The sequence below is a fragment of the Nyctibius grandis genome, chromosome 15 (genome assembly GCF_013368605.1).
Source record: "Nyctibius grandis isolate bNycGra1 chromosome 15, bNycGra1.pri, whole genome shotgun sequence".
In the NCBI taxonomy this organism is placed as follows: Eukaryota; Metazoa; Chordata; class Aves; order Nyctibiiformes; family Nyctibiidae; genus Nyctibius; species Nyctibius grandis.
The window spans coordinates 7,810,993-7,823,328 of NC_090672.1; the positions used below are offsets into that span (position 1 = coordinate 7,810,993).

At 38.5% G+C, this 12,336-nt stretch overlaps 1 protein-coding gene across 1 annotated transcript in view; it reads right to left on the reverse strand.

Moving 5' to 3' along the window:
- CA10 (carbonic anhydrase 10) overlaps nt 1-12,336 on the reverse strand; it is a 185,465-nt gene that overhangs the window by 148,707 nt on the left and 24,422 nt on the right. The window lies entirely within an intron of this gene.

Sequence of the window (12,336 nt, forward strand, 5' to 3'; positions counted from 1 at the left end):
TTCTCTGTCTGCAGTGTAGCACCCACTACTCATCCCCCACCACAGTCACCCTGGTAGCTAGGCAAGATACTTGCTTCTGATACACATGACATGCAGCTCTACTACAGTAGCATTTGATAGCACAGTGCAGTTACGCAATGAAAGGCTTCTTTGACCAATATTCTAAAGGCTGTAACAATAAAAGTCTAAGTTTTGGATAAGGTTTGCCCCTGACGAGACTGTTGTTTAAATAACTTCTCTAAATCCCTGAAAAGCCAAGAGCAGAAAGGTCTTGATCAGTCAGTTTGCTACTCATAAGGTCATTACTTCTCTTTGTCTTGAAGGAAATCAGAACTGGAGCAAATTTTGTGGTCAACATGTAAAATCTCTCTTAATTGGAAATACTTTCAAAGGGCATACAGACACACAGGAAGACAAACATGCAGTTGCTTTCCATAAGATAGCAGATCAGAGCTGATATGCAAATATGTTCTGCCTTCACTTGCATTTTCTTGATATTTTCATATTTAGAACAACTCTCACTGAGCTACACAAAGCTCAGCTACCTTGTGTATCATTAACTTAAATTTGGGGTTGGTTTTGTTTTATAAGATACTTTCAACCTCTTGCACTAGGTCCAAGAGTTTTTTAACATAAATACGCAGCTACAGAAGATGCTGGATTTAGTAGCTTTCTGCTGCAGTTTCATTTCTAGATCACATATTATATACAAAAGACACAATTACCCCAGGAAAAGTACCAGCAATATAATAAAAATTGTTGTTGTCATTAAAAATTACAAAGAAGATGTGACATTCAGACTAAAAAGGATACAAGATGAGAACCATTCCATACTGTTCTCTCAGGTACAAAACAATATTTATGATTTAACTGACTGTAAATTGCAGAAACAAAAGTAAACCTGAAGTTAATTAAACATACTGACAGAAGGACCAACACTCTGCTTTACCAGAAATCCAGACACACTAGTGGAATGGGGTATATGTGGATGCAGATTTCTCCTTGCAGTACTGATTCTCGTTCCATAATTGAATGATGACATGTTAAACTGAAAGGACTATTCCACTGTGCACTCCTTACAGTTTACAGATGACATTATCTTCATTATTTTAGCTTTTATATCATTGCCTAGAGAATTCAAACTGTGTATGGCTTTGTTGTGCTGGACTGCACTACGCAAACGTTTGGAAAATGGCAAATCCTGGCCCACAATCAAAATATCTGAGCAGCAAAATATTCATATCTAGTCTGAACTGCAATTTTTTGGATCTCAACACTGGTTTATGCCGGTTGCTTTTATGCCTCTATGCTCTGCAACACAAGTCCCCAAAGATTTCAGGATCCTTCAACAATAGGAGAGGATACTAATGAGTCCCAACAAAGCACAGCAATCATTCTTCTACTTAAAATTTCCCAGAAAGTTACATTGCAATAAAGTGTGTCTTGTAGTAATATACACAGCTAAAGCTGGTTCAGCCAACCAGAGGCAGCTGCGTTTTAAAAGTGGGTGAAAAAAGCATGTATATAGATAGAGGCAAGTTAAGATGACTTCAGGGAGGATGGGTATGTTCAAATGCAACTCCTTATTGTCAGCATTCATAGGAACATATACAATCAAAAAACGTATCGCTTTTGCCCACTCTGTGGCCAATCTAAATGTTATGTGCCAGGTCCAGAAGAAAAATATAACCCATTCTTGAGAGTTTAAATTAAACCAAAATCAAGAGGCCGGCTCTGCAGGTCTGCTTCAGTGTGTTGTCCCAACACTTAGTAAAGCTGATTCCAATAGGAATATCAGGAAAACTAAGATTTTTGTCATATTTTTTCAAATCTGCTGCATTAGTATGGAACAGACTGCATGAGATGAGCACGAAAATTAGATTATCAAAGCTTTGTACTAAATAATTGGATGCCTGTGCAATTGCTTAAGCTATCAGAGAAGAGCATGACCTGGCATCACTCTGCACGTTCCACAGATATCAGATACTTATCTCTTCAATACACATGAAAATGAAACACAAAAAGGAGCACAATAAGCAAAATAAGATGTTGTACCATAGCCATATAAAATATCTAAGATAGGGTAAGAGCAATGCTGGGAGTCCTGCTGCTTTACAGAAAACGGAGGGCACTGAGGAAATTGGGAGGAAAGGCAGGTGGTTGTTGTGAGAGAGCAGCAGGAGAGACAATCCCCAGTGCCATGCTCTTTCTTGAACCCTGAAACCTCAATGTTTTATACCAGTTCAGGCAAAACATCCTGCAAAATAGAGCAGAGAGTGACTGAACACAGATTTCTACTCTGCTGTGCATATGAAATCTAGCTTGGTGCCAAAGTTTTACTCTGATGGATCCTATAGGGACTTTTCTTAGAAAGGAAAAAGATTTATAAAGCTTTCATTTATCTGAATGCAGAAGCAGAGGGGTCTGTAAGGCCAGGGAGGAAAGTTTGTCTTCCAAAACCTCCTCCTAAACCATTCCTCCAATCTATGTTACGCAAGTGGGCAAGAGGTCTTATTAAAGGAGAAAAAAAAGCTGTTCTCTATTTTTGAAACATAATCAGACCTATACCTGGACTAGTAATGGAACAAGGGAACATAGAATTCGAATATAGACAATCCTTGCTGGGAATCCTATCTGGGACACTTACACCTCATGCACATACAACACAGGGTCTCTACACAGTGTATCAATGCCCATCTGACAGAATGGCACTGTGCCTGGGTAAACAGGTTCAACATTATGGCTCAGGAATTGTTGCCAAGGAAAAGGATTCTTCATATGTGCCACCTCATGACACTGAAAATAGCAAATTCTCTCAGCATCCTTCTTATTTCAGTTAAAGTAAAACTATTGTAGCTCTCGTTGCAATTCTCCTACCAGAACACTGCAGCTCCTCCATAGCAGCTCCTTTTTTTGGCATGACCTGTCACATAAGATACTGAGGAGGCAAAAGGTCTAGAAAGCAATTCTGTATTCCTAAAGAGGGTTAAATATATTTAAAAAAAAAAATCATTTCTGGTACATCAGAGACTTCTGCTTTTACCACTAAAACCTGGAGTATGCCTTTTCCTTCCAAGAAATATTATTGCTTCTGCAAGGCACCAAAGTAAAGAGGCCCATCTGTACAGACACTTTGCTCTTAGGAGCAGGTTACCTGCACAAGTAGCTCTGCAGCAGCAATGTTAGCGTCAGCACTGTGTTCTGCCATTAGTAGGGCCAGTCCAAAATGCTGCGTCTGTCCAAAGTCCTAGAGGATATTGAATGACCTCCATTTGCTGGAGTGTTTTCTCCCTCGGTACTGAAATCACTAGTATCTGAGATTAGTAGCTCTGCTGATATAACACCATTATGTCAGATCTCTTTCAATGCAGCTGCTGTAGAGGAGACAGGATATTTATTTGGAGCTGATATGACATGTGTTGTTCTCATTTTGTCAGATTATTGTAGGTATGTCTCATTGTGAAGCATAAAATTACAGGCTAAGTTCTGCAAGATGTCATGCATTTTTGTTTCCCGCTGATTTCCACGTATAGGGAAACAGCATTGTACAGGATCATAAAAATGTACAGTAAATGCAGATGGCAAAAGATGCCAGTGCCCCATGAAGTCATTAGTTAACTCTGTCTAGAGTAGAGGTTAAAATGAGTAGGCTTATGTTTCAAAGAGAAGCTGTCGCTCAGTCAGTAAAACTATTTTAAAATCATCAGATAACATTGTATCAGATACCAGGTACCATGATGCTGATGCTCAAATATCTGCATATAATTTGCAGCGCAAAGAGGTTCTTCATCTTGTTAGCATGCTAATGCTGATGTAATATAAAATGCTGTAATTAACACAAAATACCCCTCAGTAAATATGCTTATTCGCAAGATATAAACAAGTCATGATACAATTACTTATTTACTTTCTATACTTAAATAAAAGATAAAAAAGCTTGTATCTGACGCCATCGTTTACGTCATACACATCTGAGCATAAGCCAAGAGTAGAATCCTGCCAGATCAGAATTCTCCATTCACTTTGCTGCCATTTCACACAGCAGAAAAAATGCTAGACTGTGGAGAATGGGGCTTTCAGTAGTTAGGAAAAAAATCTTTTTTTCATCTGAATTTTATTGTAGCTTCATCACTCTCAAGGTATCTTCTTCAGTCATTGACAAGTAATCCAAGACTGCCATGCCTTATGGCAGAAATTAAAATTAGAGAAATTTTCCTGTAGTGTTTCAGAAGATCATGTGTTCCAATAGAAAATTAGCCCTACAGAGAACAGTGCAGGGTTGTTTTTAAAACAAAAAAAAAAAGCTGTAAGAAAAAGTTTAATCTTTTTTGCTAAACTCCATTTCCAGAATCTTATGTAATGTACATACTTTGTAATTATTTTAAATAGTTTTAATTACCACATTTTATGTGGATATTTTGCACACTATTAAACCCAAGGATGGGTAGCCTAAACTTTGGAGGGAACACAGTCTTACTCAATCTAAAAAATCAGTTTCAACATCTTCAGTCATGCAAGTACCAGCTTTTGGCGCACACCAACAAATGCCTCTTAAAGCAAATGGAATACACATGTATAAAGTGGACCTGACAGCAGGGGAACTATGCAGATGCAATTAGCTGAAGATTCAGCCCTCTATAATTAATGTTCAGTTTGTTTAAAAAAAGCCTGTACATAATTGCAGCTATTATTTAAGATGTTTTTATGCAGCCTTTTTATATTAAAAGAAGCTAACACCAGACACTTCAGGCACTATATAAAGCATCATTTATAAGTGAATAGTTACAGGACAAGAAAGGTTAGCCTGCTTATGAGTATTACAGCCTACATTGTACGCATCACCATACGATGAGGGAAGAAAAAGAAAACAAAGGATTATAAAGGGATCAATAAATAAAATGCTTTCCTCAGCTATGCCAGATTTCTTTTTTTTTTTTTTGATAACGTTTTGCTCAGAAAACATGCAAATGCCTTTCATTAAGTTAATACCTTCCAATTCCATAAATCCTTCTTCCACCATCCCCCTGTGTAAAAGCTCTCACTGCTGCTGTGAGTTCCAAACAGTATTTGACACAAGCAAAACAGACATGACCTGTTTTTATCATGTCAGAGAGCAAAAGTAAGGCACTATCATGGGAACTCTGCTAAGGCACAGAGACTTAACTATTCTGTGTATTTTCTATTTATTGTAATTTAGTTTCCTGGTAAGATTCCAATTAAAAACCTGGGCCAAAGGGCGAGATTTCATACAAGCAGACTCACAGGTGTGCTGGTAGTAGTGACCAACAATGTGGCGTAACATTACAACACAGCTAACAGCTGCATCTACTGTTCCCATGTAGTTGGCTTTTGATGAGAGCCACTGAGTGTCCAGAGTCACTAAATGCTGACTGAAGAACCAAACTGTTTACAAGTACTTAAGCTCATATTAGGATGAACATTCTGCTTACAGCACTCTCTCACCAGAACTCTGCAAGACTTTGATAGTATCTAGCAATAACTCAGTTTGCAGGAAGTAAAAAGTGTGTATAAGGCTCAGCTTTGTCCAACAGAGAGAACGATCTTGTGCAGATATTATTCTCATCTCCTCCAGTCAAATATATTTGTGAACATTTTCACTTAAGAATTTCAATTCTTAAAAGGTGAGGAAAGGGGCAAAGGCAAGGTACAGCCAATCTAAAGGCCACTGCACAGAACTGTCAGGCAGGACTCCACAACATCATTTCTTCCTCTGCTGTTAATCTTGCAGGTGACTGTGCACATTCATTTATCTTCCTGTAAAAACTAGCTTGTGATACGAGTTACCATCCCACTGTTCAAGAAAGTAAATAGCAAGATTTAGTAGAAGGGATCCCATGAAACAGTGCTCATAGGCGCTTGTAAGTTGTGCTTCACTCAGCTGGAGAAATATAATTAGTTAACAACTTCCTTGCTTTCTGACCGCTGAATACTATCAAAACAGTTTAAATGAGCTTATGCGTAAGCAGGAATCATTCCCAATAATATTTATGAAGAACATGAGATGAACATGCTAGGTAACTGCATGCTGTATCGTGCTGTTAAGGGAAGCTGTATAAATATATGGGTTTGGGTGGTGGGTCCTGACCTGTAATAAGCACTTTTCCATAAAGCATATATGCTCAATCATGCAACTGTTATTTAAGTTCTTATAAATGAACAAAAGCACGGGTTGTATCTAAAGCTTTTGGTCAGGAAAAGTTAAAATTGCTTTGACTCACTCTTCCCTGAGCACCTAAGTACACCAATGTAAATGATGGATTGCACTGCACCATGAATTACTTTATGTCACTGCACCCAATTTAACATGAAACTCTGCCTACTGTTCCTAACTCAATTTGTAGAACATTAAACGTCCCTATAAAGCTGCTGTGCTTTCAATGGGACTAACACACATGTACAAGAGTTAGAGCACATAATGTAAAAGATCGTATGTTCACTCCCTCCAAGTATTTTTTGGCTAACATGGCTGGAATAGTAAGGCACTGTTACACTTAATGCTATTTGCTTCCATTTTTAAAATAATACTTTTTCCTTAATTTATTCTACAGCAAAATTTCATTTCTGAAATGACTGAGAGACAGGGAACTTCTGTATAGCTCTCTGTGCTGTCTGGGAAAGCTGAGCAGCTTTGTTTGATATGAAGAATGCTACAATTCTACCTACAAATTACTATCAACAAGGGATGGGAGCCTCTGCTTCCTCAGACCCCATACATAGCTATGGGATTCACATTACTTTTGAATGAGGTACAGTTCTTTTCCTTCTCTGGCACAAGAGTCAAAATTATATCAAAGCTAACTACTGCAAGAAATCAAAGCAATTAAATTAATGCAGGAGAAAAATATACAGCTGTATTGCAGCAATTAGAACATAACACTGATTGCAAGCAGTGGGGGAAGTTCAAAGGGTAACGCTGGAGACTCAGCACCTTTCACCTCAGTCACTGATGGTATGCTTAGGGTTTCATGGGTCCTAAACCACATTAATACAATTTGCCTGTCTCAATGTTTTGCAGAGTCTCTGATAGGAGTGTCAGCATACACAACAGCCTACTCTGTGTTGCGTTAGATCGGGAAGTTCCACTCCAATGAGTTGTTTAATCATATCTAGATATAGAGTCTGAAGAGCTCTATAAAATAACGCAGTAAGAAGCAGCAAGATATCTTGTAAAGTAAGAGCTATTCTGAAGCTAATACCACATCGCACTGTATGCCCTCTGCTCCCATTAATTTCAATGCGGTTTGGGGACACTCAGCAACTTCAAAGAAATGGCCTCAATATCCTTCAGCTTTTAAAGTTCAATACATTATTAATGCTAAATTAATAGGGCTTCCTTTAAAAGGAAACCACTAAGTTCCTTCCTCAGAAACACATATAATATTGACGTCTCATCAGGTTTCTGACCCTAGCTGCTCTCTGTATTCTCTGAACAGAAAGTTACCAATCAGTAATTGTACAAACAGTCGGGGACTGTCTTGTTAGCTGCCACAGGCAGATCTTTTTTTCCCTTTTCCCAAATCTTTGGCTCTAGGAAAGGGAAATTATTTCTTCAGCCATCTTCCCACAAGGGAGCTGTGCCTAAAATTTAAGTATTCATCACTGCTTAGGCAAACTCAAGGGGAAAAATTAAAGGTCTTCTAATTAACCTCAAGACTAATGGCATGGCATCAATATTAGGTGCTTGATCCTACAAAATACCCAGCAGCCTCAAATCCCATTGAATTCTACAGCACACAAAAACTTGTGGTCCAGAACGTGATACAGAAACATTCTAAAGAGCTACATCACATGCAGAGAATTCATAATGCTTCAGCAATACTATTATGAGCATTTTCCACAATCTTAACAAAGGGACATACCTGAAAAAGAGGGAAGAAGGCTGCCTTCAATCTCCCTTGAAAACTCAGCAGAACTATGAATGGCAATCCGTAGGTCTTGTATGTACGTTACTCTAACTTCAGGCAACACAAAATGATAACACTTTCCTGAGACAGGAAGAGTCATTTTCTCCTGGCTAACATAGCTACATATAAACAATTGCAACAAACAAAACAAAGTTATTCAAAAGCCAATGGCAAAGGGGAGGTAAAATTATTTTGATTATACTGAATTGGATTCAGAGACCTAGATTTCTGGTCATCCTGGGGTTGACAGTCAGGGCACTAATCCAGATCATCTCACAGCTCACTGGACTACCTAAATCCTCAGCACTTAAACCTTATGTCCTGGTGCTTTCTGAGATCACAAAGTCAAAAAATGTTTTTCTGGCCACATAATAACAGCTTTGCTAGAATCAAGAAGAAATCTAATGTTAGACGATAAGCCAAGATATGGATCCATTTCAGGCAGTGGCATCACGACAGAAAATTGAACCCATCATAATGTGGCTTTATTGCAATTGCTCTTCACTATTGCTACTGCAGTTTACCAGTTTCTTAGCAATAGCTGGTTCTTGCTTATTAGACATTTTGTAACAGAATGGGGAAAAAAACACAACTTTGTAGCTAATCTTTCTGAATTAATAAGTGACAGCCTTTCTTCCAGTACATAGCAGTATTTTCAGTGGTGTTAACAAGATTGTGATGTATTTTTCAACATAAGGTATTGTTTCAGACTAAAGCAGATCTTGACTTGCTCAAAATAATCTTTCTACATCATGCAGATCTTCAAAAGAGCTCAGTTTATGCATATTCCCATTACTATACATGGCAAGTATAGAAGAATCCTAAATAGTGATGAACTCATTAAATTCCCTTTGAACTGCCAAAAAGGGTTAGGATCATCGGGTTTGTTTCTGCGTGTTACCAAACAATGAGATGCCATGGGCTATCAAAAATTCCAAGGTCCATGTTAACAATACAGGGTTTTTATACATGTTTCCTTCACTCACATTCCTGGAAAAGCTGTGGAAAATAAGTGTGTATTACTGGAGGTAAAAAAAAACGACTAAAGAAGGATATTTGCTTCTGAGATAGCTGGGGCAAGTTAGAGGAATTCCCAACAAGAAATGATTCTTAGAGTCCCTAAAAAGCAAGCAGAAACTCTGTCCCTGCATCATAACAAGCTATCGAAGGTTGCAAAGTGCCATTATACTTATCCACTACGTCATTAATGAACCCCAAACCGTTTAATAAGACAAAGTGCACAGCTCAGAATCCCATTAGTATTAAACGGCCACAAGACAAACACAAACATTGTGTATCACCGCCATTAACTTTACATTATTTTAATTTACAACACAAAAGGCAGCTAAGGAAAGTACAGAAGAAAACAAAGTAGTCTTCTTGACACCTCAGTCCACTTACAGCCCTGTAACCCAAATGATGAAAAGCCAACCCGTATAAATAAAATGGAGTACCTATATTTCACTACTACCTGTTTACCCTAAGTAACCATCAATGTTAAGGTGAAAGGTTATCCAAATCTGGAAAAAATGAAGAAAAGCAGCTTTTTTTCAGAGTTCTAAAATCAGGGATGGGAAATAATTGTGGAAAAGTTGAACTGCAGTGGAGGAACTGAGAAGTAGCAAGAGGAAAAAAAGTCATTCTAGTCAGATCAGCTGCCAGGATAAGACAAGACAGATAAGAAAAGAACATGTCTTATTCATATCAGTTGCCAGCCATGTTGTACTATATTGACATTCCAATTCATTAATTACTGCTTAGATATTACAGTGATGACAGCCACATAAATACCTGAATGTAGAGATTTTACTGGTTTATTTTGGACTGTTTTCAAGAGACATCCCTAAAAATTCTACTGATTTGGAAGCATTGTTTGTTTATCCCACTTGTCAGGTGAAGATGGGGAAGAACTTTTTTTTTTTTTTAACTTTATCATGCTCCCAGTCTTGACAAGAGACAAATCACTCTCCATGCCTCCCTCCCCCATTTTTGCTTCCCTGCAGTTCTGTGGAATATCCCCCAGAGATTACTTTTATCATCCATCTGTCCATAGTTGTGTTTATCTACTGATCCTGGAAGAAGCCATACCCTTCCCCCTCTCTGGACTGATTCCTGAGACAGCAGTGCTATTCTGGCACTCTGCTGATATTCTGTTATTCCTGTTCCAACCAACAATATTCTTGGCTAGATATGATGCAGCTCTGTCTACCTTGGGTGACTGTAGAGAGCAGCTTATCCTTCTGAACCCTACTAGATTTCTTGGCTTCTTGGTCCTTGCAGAGGTGTCCCCTATTCATCCTTCTCAGCCACTTCTTTAGCCATTAGTCAAAAGCAGTGACATGGATATGCTCCTTTCCTCTCTCTCGTTTAGTTTTGAAGTTAAGATGGAAGACATTTCACACTGGCTGTGATGCCTGTACCTGCTTCATTTTGTGGATCTAGAATTTTAATCACTTTCTAAATTATTGATGCAGAAATCCCAGGTAGAAAAAAAAAAAGGCCTTCATTTGGGTATCCGTTGTACGTAGCTTGCTCTCCCTGTCTTTGAGACAGGAGATTTTGGACACAGATAAAAGAAAAATAAAAAAAAAACACCAAAGGTAAGAATTTTAAAAATGTATTTAGTTCAAGGGAACTGTATGGAGAAATATGCCACTGCAAAGATTTCATCAGGGATATCCTAGCTTTCGCTCTTTTCATCTGTGCGGTCCTGTTTCTTCCAAGTCAAAACACAGAACTTTCAGACAGTCTTCTATTCTTGCCTGTAGCAAGAGGAAAGAATTTTTTTTTAATGAGGGCAAAACCAACTCAGGACTGGGAACGGAAGCTGTAGATTTTAAACATATATATATCCCTCCTTATCAGCCTGGCATATCTAAAGCAGAGACACCTGGTAGTTTCCACTGTCCTCTGAAAACCAGACAGCATTGTACCTGTTACCCAGGTTTCTTCCATGTTTTACTTATATTTAGCTCTATTTTAAAGACTTCTAAAGGTCTGCTTCTCTTCTAACCCTTTTTATTGTTCAATGTTCCATCTTTGACCAAGACATTGGCTGAAAAAAAGAAAAGAAACCCTAGGAGCTGTCACAGCCCTGCCTCGTGCACACTGTATGGGGCAGAACGTCTGGAGACAAGTTGCAGATAGGCTCATTCCAATAGCTTAGCCATAAGGACTAGCTGCCTACCAACTGTTGTGTGAACTACTGAAGATGACAGCAGTACAGAAAAACCTGCCTATCAATAATATTCATTGCCTACATCATTTAATTTATAAAAATGCTAAACAGTTGTCTATCTATTGGTATGTATAGATATTCAACTTTAAAAACACAAGCACAGTGCAATAGTACAAAGTAACATACTCCAGGAGCACTAAGTCCAAAAGCCCCAGTATATCAGCTTCCGAAATATCAGAAATAGGGGGAAACGTCCTTGAATTCAGGTCAATTCAGAGAAGCTTTGTTTCTTTCGGTTAAGATTCTCATTGTATTCAATTTTGATCAGTGAATGCTTCAAAGAACAATTCAGGATAACTCTGGCAAATTTATTGCTGTGCAGCTGCCTGAAGAACACACTGCATACCCTGGAGACACAGACATCCCACACCTGACTATCCACAAATAAATGTCTGCTGAGTCTTCCACATATGCTGAGCACTGTAGATGGGAACAGAGAACAGTGGGATACAGAGGCCTATAGATCTATTCCATAAACACAGCATCTAACAAAAATTATGTCCTCATGTCCTGTACCTGCCTCCTTCCCTGCATTTCAGCCTGTGCCACTTAAGCCTTTGATTTATGTACGCAGAAAGGGTTGCAGGGACAGATGAAAAAGGCACATGGCCAACCAGACCACCCACTTCAAATCATCTGCAGTCCTGAAAGGAAAGTATCAACCACATTCTGCTGACAACTGACTTCTTGTTTCCTTTACTATTATTTGCCTGAAGTCACACATGGCACATATATATATATCCAAGCAGATATAGACTGCTCTGTCTCTCAGCAGGTCACACTAGCTACAGTACACAGTACCAGGCTAACGTGGCTCTATGGCTGCAGGATCAGATCTGGTTTGTGTCTGGGTGGTGAGGAGCACAAGTGGACAAGGAATGGGTGGAAAGCCATGCAGAATTCAGTGACAACGCTGATGGGAGAAGTCAGACTCTGTAGGAAGTCCTCTGATCTTCCCACTGCAACACTCTGAATTTTATGCGTAACATCTCAGCTATTCTATAAACTCTAAGTCCTCTTGAAATAACTTCCTGAATGTTAGGCAAACTAGTCAGGAGATAAGCAGTTTTTTAAAAAATATTTGGAATACTGAAATTAATCTAAAGCAAACAAACTTTTGTTTGTGTCCAAAAAAAAAACATAAAACAGTTTGACATTAGTCTCATAGACCTT